Genomic DNA, 23,151 nt, shown 5'->3' on the forward strand with positions numbered 1-23,151 from the left:
ATTTAACTATTCAATGTACTTACTGTAATCGATTGATTGATTTATTTATCTCTCTATATTTATCATGTATTGCATTGTACTGCTGCCACTAGGTCAACAAATTTCACGACGTATGCCGGTGATATTAAATCTGATTCTAATATTATTTTAAAAATCATTAGCTTTGATGATTAAACTTAAAGATGAAATCAAAGTAACATACATAGTCAGAGAGCTTCTGCACATAGCCTATCAATCCTGCTTCCACTTTTAGGCACCCTTTTTATTATTTTCTTGCCCTTTTTGTTCTTCTTATATTCTCTTCAGCTCTTCACTACCGAACCCTACCTACACACACCCCTCAAAATGATTCTACCACTCATCTCCACACACAGAGCAATGTACAGTGCACAATTAATCTACCAACCCACATAACTTTGGGAAGTCATTAGAAACCAGAGATCTTGAAGGAAACCCATGCAGTCACAGGGAGAACATGCAAACACTGTATGTTGAAGTTTCAGCCCAGTTCTCTGGCACTGTGAGGCAGTGGTTCTACTTGCTGTTCCACTGAGTCAAATTTATTTGCCTTACTTGTCAACACCTGCACGCTGAAGACAACTGCACACATATTTCAACTAAAAGCCCTCCAAGGATGCATCAGAGTAACCAGGAATCATTTCAGACATGAAGTCCATCAAAGCTGCTGATGCTTCAACCACCTTTCTAGAAAGCTTTTCAGATGCAGCCTTGCAACAAGAAAGACTACTTGTTATCAGGGAAGCATTACAGCAACAATAAGTACAAGTAAAAAACCATAAGACATAAGTGCAGAATCAGGCAATTGACACAACTGTGAGAAGTGGTAAGTCAGCAGAATTCAGATCAACCAATCAGGTAAGGTCTTATAGCCATCTGCTTTAACTCTGTTAGTAAACCATACAGCATTTGGAATTGGCTCAGCGTTGGGAAAGAAAACTGCATTTTAGTTTCACTTCCTAGTTTTCAACTCTCTTCACATTCAGAAACCAGAAAAGAAACTGCTGAAGTGGAAAAACAAAAATCATTGAATATCCTTTATGATCCAACCTAAATCAAAGGTGCAACTGAAGCTGTAAAGGAAAGGTGTCTCTATTCAAGTCAGAAAATGAGGTAAATAATATTGCAACCTGTTTGGCATTTAAGTTTACTGAACAGGTAGAGCATAATAAGGGGCTTGCATAAGTTATGAGGAATAAGTTATTCTTTTTACACAGTCATGAGAAATTGATTAACGTTGCTGTTATGGGTTTTGAGGTGGCTGCTGAGATCAGTGGGGTGAATCACACTCTGCCACAGATAAGGGAGAAAGTACTTGACAGTGGAGGTGGACTCTGGGTAATTTGTGAGGTGCTGTGCTCCTTCTGCCACTGGCAAAGAGCTTCTGTGTGCTCTGACTGCATGGAGTCAATTTTCTCCGGACCAATCAGAATAATCAGGGTCAGGGAGTTGTCAGCAGGTTCCAGCATCTGGCATGAGGAACAAAGCGCCAGTGACCCACTAGGTACATGGCCTGGTGAGTCCAGAGGTTAAGGCCTAGTGCTCAAGTTCTCGTCGTTGGTGAGCCTGCCATTTGAGGCCTGGACTTCGAATCTTCATTCATCATCATCGGTGAGTTGTTTTCAAAGATCAAAGCCCAAATGGCAATCAGAAGGCAAGGTAGATGACCACGGCCCGGAGTCTGCGAACCTCAGCGAGTCCACTGGAGAAGTCGAAGACACAATGTCTGCGAGTCCTAGTCCACTGGAGGCTGGAGACCAAAGACTGCCTGTCCTGGGGTTAGAGGACTGTGTATGGGTGTAGGTGGGCGCATGGGAGGGAGAAACAGAGCTTATTTTACTGGTATTGTTTTTCCACTTGCCATGTTCTGTGTTGTTCTGCTGAACATTGTGGGCATGCTATGCCAATGCCAGTATGTGTGGCAACACTTGATGGATGCCACCAGCACATCCCTGTGTGTTTTGGTAATTAATGTAAACAATGGATTTTAAAGCATGTTCTGATGCACATGTGATAAATAAATCTGAATCATACCTCAGTTGATTCCCAAAGGACAGTGGAGCCGTTGCAAACTTTCAAGGAGGCTTTGAGCATATCATTAAATATCTTCCATTGTCCCGCTCTTAATCTATAGGCTTTGACAGAGTTCAGGATAGACCGTCCTTCAGGAACCCGGTGCAGGGACATGAATAACTTGCATAATATAACTGACCATGTTAGGACTACAGTTCGGGGGATTCTGACCTGGGAGAGGACAGCAACGTTGATTTGTTTATTCTTGCAGTGAATTTGGAGAATTGTGTAAAGATGGGTTTGGTAGCATTGCTAAGTGATTTGAAGTTGCTCAATATAAATATTGCAGGTCTCAGAGACATAGAAGAGAGCAAGAATCACAGAAAGTGGAGAGTGCATGGAACACCCTGCCAGGGGTGATGGTCGAGGCAGATACATTAGGGGTATTTAAGAAACTCTTAGATAGGCACATGGATGATAGAAAATGAAGAACTACGTAGGAGAGAAAGGTGAAATTAATCTTAGAGGAGGTTACAATATTGAGGGCTGAGGGGCCCGTACTGTGCTGCAGTGCTCTATGTTCTATGTTCTGTAATCACTGCGGCTAAGCCACGGGTTTCATGCCAGATCTACGATTTTGAAGTCCAAGCACTCTTTTCCTGAAGTAACCTAAGACAAAAATGGCTTGCGGTTTGGCCACTGAGCACGCACAAATGCAAGCACTGTTGGCCAATTGCAGCTTGGCCATTGAGATACAGCTGATTTTGACGTGTACTTTGCTTTGAACGTAGAACATCGAACAGTACAGTACTAGAACATGCCTTTCAGTCCATGATGCATTGCGTTGCAGATGCGGTTTAACCAGACCTTTATAAGACTGCAACACAATTTCCTGACTATTGAACGCAATACTGTGAATAATAAAGACAGATATCCCATATGCCTTTTCTTTCCGCCCTGTGCAGCCGTCTTCAAGCAGTTGTGGACTGGGACACCAAGATCCTTCTGTACATTAACATCAGACCTGCCATTAACTGTGCTCTAACCTGTTACATTTGACTTTAAGAAGTACAACACCTCACACCTGGCTGGATTGAACTCCGCCTGTCATTTCTTGACTCATATCTGCAACTACTCCGTATCTTCTACAGCTGAGCAGTTTCTAAATGTTGAACAGTTTCTATTAGTTCTGAAGATTAGTTCCATTCCACTGGGAAGTTTGTTGGAGGTGACCTAGAACAATGCTAGGATAGAGACGGCAGCTCGTGAGCAATGCTAGGATAAATAGACACTGCAGCCTCTTGGGGGCCAACCAAAGGTGTTTTGTTTTCTTTATTAAATGGACTTTTTTTATCTTATGTCCATACAGGACTCCAATAACAACCAGTAGAGCAGGTCTACTGCATCAGTGAGCTGCTTATTGTTTGGAGTAGTCATCCGGCAGTTTAGAGGAGGGGGGGCCAGTCACTGGGTCACGGGAGGAGAGTTGGCCCGTCGGGCCTCAGGAGGAGGTGACCTGGGTTCAGGCTGTGTTGCTGCCTGCTACTCGAAGGCACCGGAGTTGGTGTGCGATTGCAGCGTGTAGAGAAACCATGAGTGACTGTATTGGATGTTTCTTCTGTGATCCCGAGACACAGTTGGCCATTGATTGCCGCAGGCTGTTTCCCTTGATTGGTGGTGAGACAGGAAGTGAGGCGGCACTGTCACCTCTGTTGTAGCAATGACTAGAACTCAAGCAGTGGGCTTGCATACTGCACAGTCCAGGTGAGGAGGAGACGTTGGAAGCTCTGTAGTGTGCTATCCGTGCTCGGTTGGGCTGTGGCTTCTCCTGTCGGTGCTGTCCTCCATTGTTGGAACAGTAGAATTACAAGCTGGATGCTGGGAATCATCAATTTGTGGGACTTGTCGCTCAGGGTCTTGGACTAAAAATGTGTTTTCTTGCGTGACTATGTTCTTGTTTTTCTCTCTCATTATTTTGAATGCGCGTGTATATTTTTGCACCTTGGCCTCAGAGGAATGCTGTCTCGTTCGGCTGTATCCATGAATGGTTTGAATAATAATTCAATTTGATTTAATTTGATTGATAGAAGTGCTGGGGCAATTACACAACCTGCTTAAAACAAGCTTTCACTGGAATCGTCGTTGATGTGGATGCTTTGGTTCAGATCATGGCCAGTAGACATCATGATGTTCATCCATTTAACACACACTTGCCCACACCTTTTCCACAGTGATCTCTTTCCTTATTCTCATTACCTCATTGAGTTCAACAATATCAGAACAGAAACCAATGCAACATGCCTGATCTGCTTATGCTTTGTACATTTGGTATTGAAATGCCGACCCTCCTTACATGAACTGAGATGAATTTTCATGAATTTTGTTCTCTTGCAGCAACACACCGAGAGAATTGATGAAAGAGAAGCTCGATCAGCTGCAGTGTCACTTCACATGGGGACCCCAGAAAGAAAATGTTGACTTGGAAGATGTGATGTATAGATTGCAAGATTCTATCCAACTGAATTTGAAATATAAGGTCAGGTCCTACAACCAACTTGCTTTCGTAAACTGTCTGCAGGGCAAATGTGAGGAAGCAATTCAAAATTTAAAGGAAGCTGAAAAGATTCTGAGGGAGAACCACAAAGATGAATTTGAAAGAAGAAGCATCATCACCTATGGAAACTTTGCCTGGGTGCATTACCACATGGGACAGCTGACCGAGGCCCAGACCTACCTGGACAAGCTGGAGATGATCTGTAAACCGCTCAGTGATGGCCCTCGCTATACAGCAATGATACCAGAGGTGTATGGAGAGAAGGGGTGGTCTTTGCTGAGGTCAGCTAGTCAATACTATGAGGAGGCAAAGGAATGCTTTGAAAAGGCTCTGGAGGAAGATCCTGACAACACAGAGTGGATGATGGGATGTGCCACTGTATTGTTTCGCCTGGAATCATTTGCTGATACACCAGAAAATCGTGAAGAGAGTCAGTCGATGAAGCATCTGCATCGTATACTGGAGCTTGATCCAGATGAATCGCTGGCCCTGGTTCTGTTGGCCCTGAAATTTCAAGAGCTCAAGCAAAAGAAGAAAGCCAATGAATTAGTTGTACAAGCATTGCAAAAAACCCCTGATTATCCAAAAGTACTTCGTAATGCTGCAAAATTTTACCGAAAAGAAAAAGATGTAGAAAAAGCAATCACTTTGTTGAAGAAATCATTAGAGATTTCCCCACGTTCTAGCGTCCTGCATGACCAATTAGGCATGTGCTACAGAAGCAAACTACTTGAATTGATTGGCAATCGTCTGAGCAAAGATCCTCAGAACCCTGAATTCCAACAAAAAGCAGAGTTGGTCAATCAATGCAAGTATCATTTTGGAAAGGCATTTGAGCACCGTCCAAAGTCAGCTATTAAATCACAACTGGATTTTGCAGACATCTGTCTAAGAAATGGAGAGTATTCTAAAGCAGAGGAGATCTATAGTAATCTGCTGAAATTAGTTGATATTCGCCCAGAAAACATACAGAGAATATGTTTAGAGGCTGGCTTATTTCAACTGTACCAGAGGAAGGCAGAATTCAAAGCCATCAGATTGTTACAGAAAGCCTTGAAGATTGAAACTCAGTCAAAGCTGTGGAAAAAGGGTTATGAGCATTTGGAGAAATGGGCAGACAAGAAACTTTGTAGGAATTCACATGACAGCATGGCACTTGGTGCCAAAGGGCTACTGCATCAACTGGTCCACAACAAGTCTAAAGCTATTGAATGTTATGAAGAAGCCTTGCAGTTTGATCCTGGCAATGAAGAATATCTCAGTGCTCTCTGTGAACTACGCCTTTCCTTAAAGGACCGTAATGATATTTGAAAGGTGAAGTGATTCCACTGGATCTGAGGACAGATTTGTAGGATTTCTTTACTAAATATATATTGTTTTTAAATGAGAGTTTTATTTGTGCATATATTATTTTAAAAGACAACCTTACTGTAACTACACCTAACCCCTGTGTGATTTCAAAGATAGTGACACTAACTGGTCCTGTGAACAAACTGATATTGGTTGCATTTCTTTCAACATTCAATTAAATCTGGAAAGAAAGAAAGCTGAATTTATGGAATTACAACAAACTCATTCAAATGAAAAATTTTGACAAATTTTCACATCGGGTTGTTTAATGCATTATCTTATGAACATAATTGGGAATTGAAGTATCAAAGCAGAGTCTGTGTCTGACTCGACCAAATGAAAGGAATGAGCAAATACACATTCTTTGCAGTGTGGGTTCAGTGTGCTGGGATCGCTGGAAGATTGGAGGTGTGTAGGATTGTAAGCAAGTTTGGGTGAATAATGCCAAATTAGTGGAATTTCAGAGGGTGTCAAGAACAGAGGTGCGATTGAAGTTTATAATCACAGGCAGTGGATTTAGTGTCCAATGGCAGTGTATTTCCAAGTCTTCATTTGGAATGACAAATAATGTCAGCAGAAGTGAAATGTGGATAACATAAAGGGTAATGCATTTCCCTGACCTGCCCAGGTTCAGACAATGATGTTCGCCTATTATTCCTGTAATTGAACAGTGCAAATATGACCATGTTTGGGATTGGGTAGAATATCATCACATAAACTTTGCAACGCATGGGAAGTATAATTTGGAAGTTTAAGATAAGTTAAATGTAGAGATGTGTGGCCAAAGTCTTGGGTCCAACCAACTAACAAAGAGAAAGAGAGTGAAGGGAGAAGCTCTAGGAAGATCAGACACAACACACACAGACTCATCTAAAGTGCTGTGGCATGGAACCTGGGGCAGACCTATGGAATGTTTTAGCTCTACCCACAGTACAATAGACAATATAACACACATTGCCTCTGCTGATCATCACTTAGGTATCAATAGACAATAGACAATAGACAATAGGTGCAGGAGTAGGCCATTCGGCTCTTTGAGCCAGCACCGCCATTCACTGTGATCATGGCTGATCATCGACAATCAGTATCCAGTTCCTGCCTTATCCCCATAACCTTTGATTCCGCTATCTTTAAGAACTCTATCCATCTCTTTCTTGAAAGCATCCAGAGACTTGGCCTCCACAGCCTTCTGGGGCAGAGCCTTCCATATATCCACCACTCTCCGGGTGAAAAAGTTTTTCCTGAACTCTGTTCTAAATGGTCAACCCCTTATTCTTAAACTGTGGCCTCTGGTTCTAGACTCACCCATCAGCGGGAACATGCTTCCTGCCTCCAGCATGTCCAATCCCTTAATAATCTTATATGGTTCAATAAGATCCCCTCTCAGCCTTCTAACTTCCAGAGTATACAAGCCCAGTCGCTCCAATCTTTTGACATATGACAGTCCCGCCATCCCGGGAATTAACCTTGTGAACCTACGCTGCACTCCCTCAATAACAAAAATGTCCTTCCTCAAATTTGGAGACCAAAACTGCACACAGTGCTCCAGGTGTGGTCTCACCAGGGCCCTGTACAGCTGCAGAAGGACCTCTTTGTTCTTATACTCAATTCCCCTTGTTATGAAGGCCAGCACGCCATTAGCTTTCTTAACTGCCTGCTGTACTTGCATGCTTGCTTTCAGTGACTGATGCACAAGAACACCTAGATCTCATTGTGAGCCTCACTGTAATGAACAGCATTACAGGTCAATGTCAATTATTGCGGATATAGACATTGCCAGGATAACTGGCAGTTTAACAACATCACTGTTATGATCACTATTCTCCAAAGGCCATTAATAAGATTGCCAATGAACATTAACTAATTGACCAAAATGAGATTGAAAATTGATGTTTCTTGAATTAATTTCTCAACATATTGATCTAGAAAAGGAACTCATACACATCAATGAATTCATTTTCCAACTTAATAGCAAACTTGATTTGTCCAGTCTAGATGCGGATTAAAGTCTCCTTTGCTTACTATATCGACCCTGCTATACACTCTACCTTCTTGACTCATGACTTGCTCTCTGATTAATTAACAGCTCTATTTCCATCTTTACTATCTCTATTTTTCCCTTTCAGGGTTCTTTTCAAGACCCTGACCTGGAGCTACACGCTGACCTTGGTTCTTTGCGGGACTGGGACCCACTCTCGGGTTTCATAACCGGCCGTTGTTGTTCAATATCAGTGGCTGTGTGCCCGGAGACCCGAGATCTTTGAGATCTTTGAGAGCTCGAAAAAAGCGACGTAAAAGACTTTTAACATTGTAAACTAACGAGTTGTTTGTTATATCTCCCTGCTCGCTGGGAAAATGGAGACACCTCCTTCTCCATCATTAGGGAGAGAGAGAGTCTATGGCATGTCGGATACCGGGTGAAACGCGAAGTCTTCGGGGTAACTGCAAGTCTGTGTCTTTGCTATTGCTTTGCTCACACTTGAGTGCTCGGTGGCGGTACCGATGCTTTTTTATGCCGGTGGGGGAAGGGTGATTGTTACTTGCTGCCACTTACGCACAGGAGGGGGGAGCAGGAGGGGTAAATTCGGAGTTCTAACATTCAACTGTTGTTCATTCTTTGGGGCACTCCTCTGTTTTTGTGGATGTTTGTGAAGAAAAAGTATTTCCGGATGTATATTGCATACATGTCTCTGACATTAAATTGAACCTTTGAACCTTTGATATTCCTTGCAAGTGGTGTTACAGGTAGATAGCATTATAATGAAATCTTTTGGCACAATGACTTTCATAAATCAATGTATTGAGTACAGAAGCTGGGATGTTATTTGAGGGTGCATGAGATTTTGGTGAGGCCTAATTTGGAGTATTGATGACCTACCTACAGGAAAGATGACAATAATAATGAAAGAGAGCAGAGAAAGTTTAGAAGGATGTTGCAGGCTTTCAGGACCTGAGTTAGGGGGAGAGGTTGAATAGCTTGTGACTTTATTTCCTACATCATAGAAGACTGAGGGGAGTTTTGATGGAGTTATACAACATTACAAGGGGTATAGACAAGGTAAATGCAAGCAGGCATTTCCACTGAGGTTGGGTAAGACTACAACTAGGTATCATGGGTTAAGTGTGAAAGGTGAAAGGGAACATGAGGGGGAATTTCTTCATTCAGATGTTGGAGAGAGTGTGGATTGAGCTACTGGCGCAAGTGGTGGATGTGGGGTCAATTTCAACATTTAAGAGAAATTTGGGAGGGGTCAGTCGGCTATAGTCCCAGACATCCCACCCTGCAAAAACTCATTTCAGGAAGATAGCACCACCATTTCAGGGAGGTAGTACCCCACCCCCCCGCAACTCCATATCCCCCCTCCCCGGTTGACCTCTAAGGGCACATGTATACGGGACATTTGATTATGAAAGAACACAACAATTTATTTGACACATATTGAAACTATTTACACACACATATACTTATATTCCTTGTTGAGTATTTTGTTGGCGATCTCAATGCTAATGCAAATAGCTTTTCTATTTCTTTTGCAAACTTTCCTTGTACTGTGATGTGACTCTGCTGAAAGGAACTGTGACATACTTGAGCAGCCTTCCCTGCGATTAGCCTCCCTAATATGTTGTGGTCCCTAAAATAAATAAGAGCATAAGGTGTATCCTTATTATAGTGTCTTATGTAATACTTTGTTTAGTGATTTTGTCTAATCTGTAAACCAATCTGTAATCTGTAAACTGGGTATATGCAGAAAATGTGACATTAAAATACAGTATGTACTTGTATATTATCATGGAGTCATTTTTTTATTCTATTACAACTTTAAGCACGTCTACAGGGAGTTTGGCCTCATCATGTAGGACATCAATAGAGTAGCTCCTTAGCAGCTAGCCAGCTAGTTTAAATAATGTTAGCTATGCTAATGAACGTATGACACCTGTTAAACTCACCTCAACGTGTCTTTTCCAGTCCTAATCCACCATGGGCAATAGAAAAGTCACTGTTGCAAACAGTGCAGCGAGCAACACTGTCATTATTTTGACCCCTATTAGGCAGAGGTATACTTTAGTGTAGTCTGGGGTGAAGTGCATTTTATATTTTCTTTTTTTTTGAAACACTTTGCCATGGCGGTGCAGGACACGAAACTGAACTGATGGAGAGACAGAGGTTGACTGTAAAGCCCGCCCACAGAGAAAACTGATAGGTCTACTTAGCACAAAGAAAGACCAATCAGGATGCTTGCTCTTGCTCCCGCTCTCGATCTAGCTCCCGCTCTCGATCTTGCTCTCGCTCCCGTTCTCCCTCCTGCTCACGCTCCCTCTCCCTCTCTCCCTCTCCCCCTCTCCCTCTCTCGCTCTCCCTCTCCCACTCCTTCTCATTTCCGGAATATTGTATATAATTTGCGGGCGTCAGGGAGCCGCTGTTAATATGCGGGAGACTCCCGGAACTTCCGGGAGATGTGGGATGTCTATAGTCCAGTTGCAGGTTGATGGGACTAGGCAGACTAACGGTTCAGCACAGACTAGATGGGTCAGAGAGCCTGTTTCTGTGCTGTGATGTTCTATAACTCTATCTTTCAGTAACTGGTTCACACCAGATCAAACTCCCTGTGCCACAAATTCATATAGATTGTTGTGAATTCTCTGAACTTTCAGAGACAGTACCTTCAGGTTTGTTATTTTGACACTTTGATCTGCTTTAAACTCCTTTTCTGCTGGATGTTCTGTCCTCCACTCACCTTAAACAGAAGTCCTCTAGTTTGGACCATTTCCACCATGGCTGTCCACTCATTATCTATCTATCTATCTATCTATCTATCTATCTATCTATCTATCTATCTATGCCTTTCATAATCTCATGCACCTCTGTCATTCCTTCTCATCCTCCATCACTCCAAAGAGAAAAGCCCTAGTCCTTCTCAACTTTTCTCGTAAGACATGATTTTAATTCAAGCATCATCCTGGTAAATCTCCTGGTGCACCCTCTCAAAAGCTTTCAGATTCTCCCTTTAATAAGACACCGCTGATTTACTTGACTTGCCCCAGTTTTGCAGCATTGAAGCAAAGCCAATGCTGAGAGTCTCCCACAAACGCAATGCACAGAGGCTCCCATACGTCATTGCCTGCAACACAGACCAGTCTGCAGAAGCTATGCTGTGTTTTCTGAACATCCTTTTATAAATACTGAAACAGTACCCGATAAATGAATTAAATTTCAGTTTTGAGTGTTAGCTTATTAACAGGATTCCCAAATACATTTAGACAATGGGACAGAGGGCTCATCCCAGATGGTTATACCATAACACCATAAGGTACAGAAGCAGAATTAGGGCATTTCACCCATTGAGTCTGCCCTGCCATTTCATCATGGGTGATCCAGTTTTCCTCAGCACCAATCTCCTGCCTTCTCCCTGCATCCCTCCATGTCCTGACCAATCAAGAATCTATCAATCTCTGCCTTAAAAATACAGAAATACTTGGCTTCCACAGCTGCCCGCAGCAAAGAATTCCACAGATTCATCACTCTCCGGCTAAAGAAATTCCTCTTCATCTCCGTTCTAAAAGGACACTCCTCTATTTTGATGTTGTGCCTTCTGGTCATAGACTCACCCATCATGGGAAACATCCTCTCCACATCCACGCTATCAACATCTTTCACCATTTGATTGGTTTCAATGAGGGCACCCCTCATTCTTCTGAATTCCAGTGAACACAGGCCCAGAGCCATCAAAAGCTCTTCCTATGACAAGCCATTCAATTCTAGAATCGTTTATCTGAACCTCCTTTGAACCCTCTACAGTATCAGCTCATCTTTTCTAAAATAAAGTGCCCAAAACTGTTCACAATACTCCAGTTGAGGCCTCACCAGTGCTTTATAAAGTCTCAACATTACATCCTTGCTTTTATATTCATTTACCATCTTCCATAAATCCAAGGTCAAAAGGTTCTTTCACCACCTCGGCCAACACAGAAAGCTCCAGCCAAATACTTCAAATCTACAGATATCTTTTGAAAGTTACTTGATTTGATGATTAAACTTAAAATCAAAGTAATGTTGACTATATTTCCCTTCCTCATCAGAGCCTGCACTCTGAGGACCACTGCACACATGTTTCAACTAAATGACTACCAGAGATACATCCAAATAACCGGGAGCCATTCACAGCTCTGAGACCGTCAAAGCTATGATGTTTCAGCTATCCTTCTAGAAATATTACTGTATGCAAAAACTGATGAAACTGAAACTAGCAATGGAAGGATACTAGGGAGTATAATAACGATGTAATAGCAACATTAACTACCTTTGGTGGGAGCGTTCCAATGATCATCATAGCTTGTCGCACCAGACACTCTAGTGTTGTTTGGTTGATGTTGAGCAGGTCAGTGTCAGCTAAATCAGGTGAGGGTGGGCAGTTGCGCAGAACGTGTTCAATGTTCTGCACCCTTTCGCCACACTCACAGGATTCATTGGTCTTTAAACCCCACTTCACCATATAGTCTCCCGTCCCACAAACTCCCGCTCTCGCTCTCGCTCTGTTGAGAGTGCACCACTTCCGTCTGGCAACATTTCTGTGGGGACTTGCACTGTATTGTTTGGTGGAGTTCTGGCTTCTGTTTGTTGCCAGAGGTCAATCCTGTATATCTGGGGGCATGTTCCATGTGGTGGTTCCTTCACTGTAGCAAAACTTTTCCTCAATTTTAGGTGGTTGAAAACTGGCACATGATAATGTAGTGGATGGCGTGGATCCGAGTTCTGTTTACCTTTTTCAATTTTTGTCGTAGTGTCAGTGTTCCAGTTAGTGTACTTAATGTTATTTAAGCATTCTTAAGGCTATTTATGTGTTCTTAAGCATTCAACAAAAAAATATTATTCTGGTTGCTTCTACTGAGACTAAACTGACAAAAGACAAAGACAAATATACTCTTCGCTTCTACCACACCCAAACCCACATGACAAATTACCCATAATAAATGTGAAACACAAAATACAATACAGACAGACCAGAAAATATGTACATGGCTCCTACAGAGCTGGACAATTTATCATAACTAAAAAATTATCGAAGCAAATTATATGTGGAATCAAAAGTCAAAGACTACCAGATGGTATTCAGATTAACCAATCAGCTTGAATGTTGTCTCAAAACTAGGCTATGTTTATCATTGGCTCCAGGCAGCACTGAGTCAGCATGTGCTTCTGATCTTCGATTTGAGGAAGGAAGCTGCATTTGAGTTTCACTTTCAAAGTGTCAATACTCTTAACATTACGAAAACACCTTACAAGTAAATGAACTGGAAAACACAAAGTTTCAAATACCTTCTTTATCAGCTCAATATTAAAAGTGGAGGTGAAGCTATAAAAAGAATTGGAGGTGGTTCCTTCAATGAAGAAAATGAGGTAAAAAAACATGATTACTCTTTCTGGGTAAATGTTTACCGGTAGAACATTGTACTGGTTATATATTTCTGACCTCAGTAGTTGGGAAGATGAGGTGATGGAGTACTTGGTGACACAGGGCTGTTAAAGTTGAATCTGAATAAAACTCGGGAGACCAGCTTCTTATAGTTACATCCGTTTATTGCGCACGCTCCTGCAGGAGTTTGAGACCCAGTTGTCAGAGGGAAGGCACGTAAGTACTGCCACCATCTGACAAATGGCCCCCCCTCTCTCCGGTTACAGCCATATATTTATACATAGTAAGCCCCATACATTACTGTTGCAAGATGTCATTTGAACTGGTACACCCACCAAATCTGTTGGTGAGAAACTTGGTTACAGATAAGAGAGTCTGCTAGATCAAGGCTTAATTACAGATGGATGTGCTGTCCAGTCCTTATCAGTTATTCCCTTTGCTAGGCCCTGACTTAATTACAGATAGATGTTCATTCTTGTCCTTATGGGTGAGTCCTCCTCCCCTACACAAATGAGGGTAAAATGTAATGTTATCAAACTCTCAATGTCTCTCTGCAAACCAAGGGAGAACTAGTATAAGCCGGTTTTAGCTAACTGCTGAAGATAGAGTTTACTTCAGTTCAAACATTCCTATTCAGTCCCAATTATTCTTTTAGCCAGAGGTTGCATAGGTTCAAAATGATTTTTTAATATCCCCAGTTTCTCAGGACAAGATAGTACAAAGTCATCATGGCTTCCTTCAGGGAAAAGCCTGCCTGACGAACCTGTTGGAATTCTTTGAGAAGATTACAAGTAGGTTAGATAAAGGGAATGCAGTGGATGTTGTATATTTGGACTTTCAGAAGATCTTTGACAAAGTACCACATGCGAGGCTGCTTACCCATTTAGGAGCCCATGGTATTACAGGAAAGTTACTAACATGGTTAGAGTATTGGCTGATTGGTAGGAGGCAGTGAGTGGGAATAAAATGATTCTTTTCTAGTTGGCTGGTGTTCCGCAGGGGTCGGTGTTGGGACTACTTCTTTTTACGCTGTATATAAATGCTTTAGATGATGGAATAGATGGCTTTGTTGCCAAGTTTGTGGATGATATGACGATTAGTAGAGGGCAGGTAGAATTAAGGGAACAGGTAGGATGCGTAAGAACTTAGACAGATTAGGAGAATGGGCAAGAAAGTGGCAAATGAAATACAATGCTGGAAAATGCATGGTCATACACTTTGGCAGTACAAGTAAATGTGCGGACTATTTTCTAAATGGGGAGAAAATACGGGAATCTGAGGTGCAGAGGGGCTTGGCAGTCATTGTGCAGAACACCCTGAAAGTTAACTTACAGGTTGAGTCTGTGGTGAGGAAAGCAAATGCCAGGGTAGCATTAATTTCAAGAGGTTAAAAATACGAGAGCAAGGATGTGATGCTGAAGCTTTATAAGGCATTGGTGAATTGAATTGACTTTATTTCTTACATCCTTTTTATACATGAGGAGTAAAAATCTATACGTTATGTGTCCATCTCATCTTCAGTATTGTGAACACGAGGAAGTCCTGACGAAGGGTCTCAGCCCGAAACGTCGACTGTACCTCTTCCTAGAGATACTGTCTGGCCTGCTGCATTCACCAGCAACTTTTATGTATGTTGCTTCAGTATTGTGAACTGTTTTGGGCTCCTCTTCTAAGAAAAGATGCGCTGTCATTGGAGAGGGTTCAGAGGAGGTTCACAAGGATAATTTCAGGAATGAAAAGTTTATTACGTGAGGAATATTTGATGGCTCTGGGTATGTACTTGCTGGAATTCAGAAGGATGAGGGGGGATCTCATTGAAACCATTCAAATGTTGAAAGGCCTAGACAGAGTAGATATGGAAAGGATGTTTCCCATGGTGGGAGAGTCTAGGACAAGAGGGCACAGCCTCAGGATAGAGGGGCGCCCTTTCAAAATAGAGATGCGGAGAAATCTCTTTAGCCAAAGGATGGTGAATTTGTGGAATTTGTTGCCACATGCAGTTGTGGAGGCTGGGTCATTGGATGTATTTAAGGCTGAGATTGATAGATTCTTGATTGGACATGGTATCAAAGGCCAGAAACTGGGGTTGAGAAGGAGTTAGAAAAAAGGATCAGCCATGATTGAATGGCAGAGCAGAATCGATGGGCCAGATGGCCTAATTCTGTTCCTATGACTTGTGGTCTTATGGACTTATTTCAATGTTAAATAAATGTTTCCACTTTGGCAGTCTCCTTGAGATTAAGGAAGACTTGATTTCACTCTCTATGCTCCTTGCGTAACTGGCTCAGGACTTCAGTGTGTTCCACAGTATAGACTCAAGGTTCTCGGTACTGTCCTGAATTCTCCTCCATTTTGAGACTGTGGTCCCAGAGGTTCCCAAGAGTGCGTGGGGATGTTGCAAGTTTTCAGGAAGGCTTTCAACGTATCCTTGAACCTTTCTGTCTGCATTCTTCTGGAAGAACACAGCCAGTCAGGCAGCATCTGTGGAGGAAAATAATTGTTTATATTTTAGACCAAACTCCAGCATCAGGACTGTAGTACGTACTCCCAGAGGTGCTGCTCAACCCACTGAGCTCCAGCAGATAATTGGTTGCTCCAGATTCCAGCACCTGCAGTTTCTAGTGTCTCCTTACTCTCTTTCTACCTGGAAAATTTTTCCCTTGACAAAGCTCAGAATAGCATGTATGTTTCAGGAGTCAAAACTGGTCATGTAGCTTCAAGGATGGAGATTTTAGCCTGGGAGAGGACTTTGGTATCAATTAGCTTATTCACCTGGTGATTTTGGGTGATTTTGCAAAGAGTATATGCTGGTATCTTTCCAGTGCCAGAAGCTGCCTAATACAGAGTTTCTGGAGCATACTATACAGCAGGGATAAACTAGTTAATTTTGTTTTATGCTGGATTTGACATCATGATGTTAGAATCATAGAGTCACAGAAGAGTGCAGCACAGATACAGGTCCTTTGGTCAATATAGTATGTGCTAAACCATTTAAACTGCCTACTCCCATCAACCTGCACTGGGACCATAGTCCTTCATACCCCTAACATCTATGTACCTACCCAACTTCTCTTAAATGTTGAAATTGAGCTCATATACACCACTTGCGCTAATAGATCATTCTACATTCATGCGACTCTCTGAGTAATGAAGTTTCCCCTCATGTTCCCATTAAACATTTCACCTTTCACCCTTAACCCATGACCTTTGGTTGTAGTCCCAACCAAATACAGTGGAAAATCATGTTCACCGGTCATCTACCTGTGACATTAGTGCACCTTGTTTGTTTTACGTTTTCCTTTCTATTTTTATTTCCCTCTGCACTCCTCCAGCTAAGCATTTTTGCAACACCTATACTATCAGTTCCCCAAAGACTCAAATTCCTTGATATTTCTTTCAAATATTTATCTGTCTCCACTGCAACTATAACTCGTGATTTGACCTGCTCCTCAATTGGGGGCAGACAGTTCCAGGGAATCCCTAAAAATGAATTTCTACACAGCACTGTTTTTAATACCCAGCCACTTACTTCGTTAGTTTGTCACTTGCTCGTGACTCTCCCACTCTAGGGAAAACATCTCAATGTCTACAAAATTTCCATAAATACCCAGAGACTTCAGAGCGGCTGTTTACCAGTCGAACCTACAGACTATATCCAGCACTTTTGGTTTTTGCTTCAGATTTTCAGCAGCTGTTTTTTTTTTACTCATTGTCCTCTCAACATTTGCTCTGTCAAGCTCGCTGAGGGTCTTGATTGTGTAAATAAAATCACTCATCATTCCTCAAAAGAGGAATAAAGATCCTCAAACTCTCTAGCCTCTCTTGGTAGGTCAATTCCCTCATTCCAGGATTTAGCCAGCTGCATTCCCTGTAATTATATACTTTTTCAGTTCATGCATCCAAAAATCTGAGCAGTATTCCAGATGTGATCTTGCAATGCTCTGTGCAAAACATCCCATTTCTTAAACTAACACTTCCTCAATAAGGGCCAAAATGCTGTTTGTATTCATAGCCCCTTTTTGGATCTGCCTGCTGACTTGTCGCGTTTGTTGTGTATTCCCCTGTCAACAATTTGCCTTATCACCGCTGATGTCAACAGTGTCAGATAAGCCTCACCACTGAATGAATAACTTCCTCCAAAGTCGCACTGTGGAGCCAAAAGCCTATGTTGATGGTATCCCACAGAACAAACTCACAGAAGTCCCTTTACTCAGATTGCCTGCACTCTAAAGATCACTGTGCGCAGCCCACGCTGTGCTTCTGAATCTCCTCTTCTAAGCATCCAAGCAGTAACAGGTCAGTAAGCTGATCATTCGATTTCATCTTAAAAATTTCCCTTCCTAACAGGCTTTCAAATTACAATCAGAAAGGGGCAATGGACACCTCTGAAGGAAGCATATTTAGTATTTCAACAAAGTCTGAATTCTCTATCTAACTGCTTTGAATCTATAAGAATATTTTTATAAATGTTACGAGATTGCATGATTAAATTTAAATCTGAATTTGAAATATAACTATCAAGGAATATAGAACAGTTCAGCACCAGAACAGGCAGCTGATCCACATTATCATGTTGTACTACTTAACAGGTGATTAAATGTTGAATTAAACTAAGCCCTTCTGTCTACCCAATGTCCATATTCCTCCATTCTGTACACAATCATGCCATTAAACAACCATTTAAACACCTCTATTGTATTTCCCTCATCCACTACCATTGGCAACACATTTGACACACCCACCACTCGCTGTAGAGGAAAATCTTGTCCCGCACATCTTCTTTGAATTCACCTCCTTTCTGCTTGAATGTATGCCCTTGAATATTGACATTCTGTCTTTGGAGAAAGAAAGCAGCTGTCCACTCTCTGCTTCCCACACTCATATAAACTTCCATCAGGTCTCTCCTCATTGATTTGCTGCTCCAGAGAAGACAGCTCAAGATTCTTAACCTCTTCTTTAAGCACATGCAGGTATCCTGATGATCCTCTTCTGCACTCTCTGCAAACCTCCACATCCTCTCAAACTGCAATGACCAGTAATGAATGAATAAATCTGTGATGTAACTTTCTGACTCTTGAACTCAGCGGCTCCACAAATAAGGACAAGTATGCCATGTACCTTTCTCAGCACTCAATCACCCAGTGCTGTCAGCTTCAGTGAGCTACAGACTTGGAATCCAAGATCACTCTGTACATCAACACTGTGAAGGGTTTTCCAGTCAACTGTGTACTCTCGTTTTTTATTTGACCTCCCCCCCCCCCCACCAAAGTACAACACCTCACATTTGGACAGATTGAGTCTTTGGCAATTCTTAAAAGTTGAACAGTTTCTATTAGTTCTGAAGATTAGCTCCATTCCACTTGGAAGATTTTTGGAGGTGGCCTATAGCAATGTTAGGATGAAGTTGATAGAAGCACTGGGGAAAATACAGAACCTTTTTCCAACTGGCCTTCACTGGAATTGTCCCTGCTGCAGACTCTTGGTTTGAATCATAGCCCACGGGCATAATGATGCATTTCCAAGGAGGAGGTGAATTTCTATTGCAGTTTGATGTGAGAAGGGTCTTATATTGCTCCTCCTAACAGAGTAATTTCATAATCCAAACATGAGGCCCAGCAAGACTGAAGTCCAGCTTCCATTGCCAAGGTTTAGCACATCCATCAGTGCAAGTACACACACACACACTCACACACATACACACACACACTCACACACACACTCACACACACACACACACACACACTCACACACACTCACACACACACTCACACACATACACACACACACACACACGTACACACACGCACACTCACACACACTCGCACACATACACACACACACATACACACACACACACACACACGCACACTCACACACACACACATGCACTCTCTCTCACACATACACACTCCTCACTCCGATCATCATATAATCCTGCCTCAGTCTCATTACCACACTGAGTACAATGACATGAGGTGAGGAACGCACCCAGCAAGACAGATCTGCTGACTGCTTTTGGGAGTGAAGGTCAGAGATGGATTTCCATGAATTTTGTTCTCTTACAGCAACACATCGAGAGATCAGTTGAAAGAGAAGCTCGATCAGCTGCAGTGTCACTTCACGTGGAGCCCTCAGAAGGAAGCCATTGACCTGGAAGATATGATGTACAGATTGCAAGATTCTATAAGTCTAAATTTGAACTATAAAGCTCATTCCTGCAACCAACTCGCTTTTGTAAACTGCCTGCAGGGCAACTATGAAGAAGCAATTCAAAACTTAGAGGAAGCTGAAAGGATTCTGAGGGAGAACCACAAAGATGAATTTGAAAGAAAAAGCATCATCACCTATGGAAACTTTGCCTGGGTGCATTACCACATGGGACAACTGACCGAGGCCCAGTCCTACCTGGACAAGCTGGAGATGATCTGTAAACCGCTCAGTGATGGCCCTCGCTATACAGCAATGATCCCTGAGGTGTACGGGGAGAAGGGATGGTCATTGCTAAGATCTACAGCTCAATATTATGAGGAAGCAAAGGAATGCTTTGAGAAGGCTCTGGAAGAAGATCCTGATAATGTGCAATGGAACATGGGATATGCCACTGTACTGTTTCGCTTGGAAGCCATTTCTGGAACCAGAGAGAATCGTGAACAGAGTCAGTCAGTGAAGCATCTGCGTCGTGTACTAGAGCTTGATCCCGATGAATCGCTGGCCATGGTTCTGTTGGCTCTAAAGCTTCAGGAGCTCAAGCAAAAGAAAGAAGCAAATGAATTAGTTGAACAAGCATTGCAGAAAACCTCTGATTATCCAAAAGTGCTTCGTAATGCTGCAAAATTTTACCGAAAAGAAAACGATGTGGAAAAAGCAATCACGTTGTTGAAGAAAGCATTAGAAATTTCCCCACATTCTAGCGTCCTGCATGACCAATTGGGCATGTGCTACAGAATCAATCTACTTAAATTGATTGCCAATCCTCTGAGTCAGGATCCTCAGAGCCCTGAATTCCAACAAAAAGCTGAATTGGTCAATAATTGCAAATATCATTTTGGAAAGGCATTTGAGCACCGTCCAAAGTCAGCTATTAAATCACAACTGGATCTTGCAGACATCTGTGTTAGAAATGGAGAGTATTCCAAAGCAGACGAGATCTATAGTAATCTGCTGAAATTAGATGACACTCGCCCAGAAAATATACAGATAATAAATTTAGAGGCTGGTTTATTTTATCTGTTCCGGAGGAAGTCTGAAGTTGAAGGCATCACATTGCTAAAGAAAGCATTGCAGATTGAAATTCACACAAAGATATGAAAAAGGGTTATGAGCATTTGGAGAGATGGGCAGGTAAGAAACTTTATAGCAATCCACATGACAGCATGGCACTTGGTGCCAAAGGGCTACTGCATCAACAGGTTCACAACAAGTCCAAAGCTATTGAATGTTATGAAGAAGCCTTGCAGTTTGATCCTGGCAATGAAGAATATCTCAGTGCTCTCTGTGAACTACACCTTTCCTTAAAGGACCGAAATGATGTTTGAAAGGTGAAGTGATTCCGCTGGATCTGAGGACAGATTTGCAGGATTTCATACTAAATATATTCTGTTTATGAATGAGAGTTTTATTCAGAAAATGTTATTCTAAAAAACGTTATTGTAACTATATCTAATCCCTGTGATTATTACAAAGATAGTGACACTTCTGGTCCTGTGAACAAATCAAGTTTAGTTCATTTCTTTGGACATTCATTTTAATCTGGAGAGAAAGTTGAATGTATAAAGTTACAACAAACACATCCAAATGAAAAGTCCTGACAAGTTTCCTCATTAGACTGTTTAATGCATTGTTCTAATATAGTCACTGTTGTTCAAAGGCTCATTTGTAAAATGATCAATAAACATTTTCTAATTGACCAAAATGAGACAGTAAATTGATATTTGTATAACTTATTTCTCAACATAATGATTTTAAAAAGGAACTTGTACACATACAATGAATTCATCATCCAATTTAACAGTAAATTTGATTTGCCCAGTCTAGACGTGTTAAAGCCTCCTTTGATTACAATCAAAGGACACCCCTACTTTCTTGACCTCTGACTTGGTCTCTGATTAATTATGTGATGCCATCACTTATTTGAAAAGCTCAATGGATGCACAGTGTCTGATGAGGGATAGTTAACGAGGCTCTGTGCATGCTAATCCACATCTAACTAATCTTGTGGAGTTTCCCCAGGAAGTTACCAGGAAAGTTGATAAATGCAAGGTAGTGGATGTTGTCTACATTTGACAGCATCCTGAATGGAAGGGTGGTCAAAAATGTTCAGTCGCTTGGTAATCAAGATGAGGTCATAAGTAAGATTAGAAGTTGGCTTTGCAGAAGCCAGAGATTAGTTGTAGATGTTTGTCTCTCTGACGGGAGGCCTGTGATTAGAGTTGTACTGCAGGGATTGGTGTTGGGTCCATTGTTATTGTCATCTATATCAACAATCTGGATGATAATGTGGTTTATTGGTTCAGCAAATTTGCAAATGACAGCAAGATTTGGCATGGAGTGGGAGCGAGGAAGATTAGCAAATCCAGCAGAGGGATCTCGAGCAGCTGGAAAAATGGGCTGACAAATAGCAGGTGGAATATAATGCAGATAAGTGTGAGGTGTTGCACTTTGGATCCAAATTCTTTGGAAGTGGTGTTACAGGTAAATAGCGTTATAACAAAAGCTTTTGGCATATTGACCTTCATAAATTAATGTATTGAGTACAGAAGTTGGAAGTTATTTGAGGTTGTTTGAGATTTTTGATGAGGCCTAATTTGGAGTATCGTCTGTAGTTTTGATGACCTACCTACAGGATAGATGACAATAAGATTGAAAGAATGCAGAGAAAATTTAGAAGGATCTTGCGGGACTTCTGAACCTGAGTTATGGGGAAAGGTTGAACAGCTTGGGACTTTATTTCCCACATCGTAGAAGACTGAGAAGATTTGATAGAGGTATACAACATTATGAGGGGTATAGACAGGGTAAATGCAAGCAGGCATTTCCACTGAGATTAGGTAAAACTACAACTAGATGTCATCGGTGAAAGGTGAAACGTGAAATGTGAAAGATGACATGTGAAATGACGAAGGGAACATGAGGTGGGATTTCTTCATTCAGATGTTGGAGGGAACACGGAACGAGCTGCCAGCACAAGTGGTCGGTTTCAACATTTAAGAGAAATCTCGATAGGAGCAGGAATGGGATGGGTCAGCAGGCTATGGTCTGGTTGCAGGTCAATGGGACTAGGCAGATTAATGCTTCGGCACAGACTAAGGGCATGTTTCTGTGCTGTAGTGTTCTATGTCTCTATCCTTCAGTAACTGGTTCACACCGGATCAATCTCCTTGTACCAGAAATTCATATAAATTGTTGTGAATTCTCTGAACCTTCAGCCACAATACCTCCAGGTTTGTTATTTTGACACTTTGCCCTGCTTTAAGCTCCTTTTCTGTTGGATGTTGTCTTTATCTTCCATTTCTGCTGTTCTAACTTCTCCTTACTCTTTTGTTTTCCCATGGCTGAGTTCCCTTCACTGCTCCTATCTCTCTGGAAAATTACAAACATGAGAAAATCTGCAGATACCGGAAATACAAGGAACACACACACAAAATGCTGGTGGAACTCAGCAGGCCAAGCAGCATCTATGGAAAGAGTGAACAGTCAAACTTTCAGGCCAAGACCCTTCATCAGGAGTGGGAAAAAGAAGATAAAAAGTCAGTGTAAGAAGGTGGGGGGAAGGGAGGAATAAGTACAAGTATAGATTTATTAATC

General features: G+C 41.9%; 1 protein-coding gene and 1 pseudogene across 2 annotated transcripts in view; both read left to right on the forward strand.

Annotated features, from left to right (window-relative positions):
• The window catches only part of LOC134358942 (interferon-induced protein with tetratricopeptide repeats 5-like), a 50,347-nt gene that overhangs the window by 15,641 nt on the left and 11,555 nt on the right, over window positions 1–23,151 (forward strand). The gene's annotated exons all lie outside the window — the stretch shown is intronic.
• Window positions 877–21,248, forward strand: LOC134358945 (interferon-induced protein with tetratricopeptide repeats 5-like; annotated as a pseudogene).

The sequence above is a fragment of the Mobula hypostoma genome, chromosome 19 (genome assembly GCF_963921235.1).
Source record: "Mobula hypostoma chromosome 19, sMobHyp1.1, whole genome shotgun sequence".
Taxonomy (NCBI): Eukaryota; Metazoa; Chordata; class Chondrichthyes; order Myliobatiformes; family Myliobatidae; genus Mobula; species Mobula hypostoma.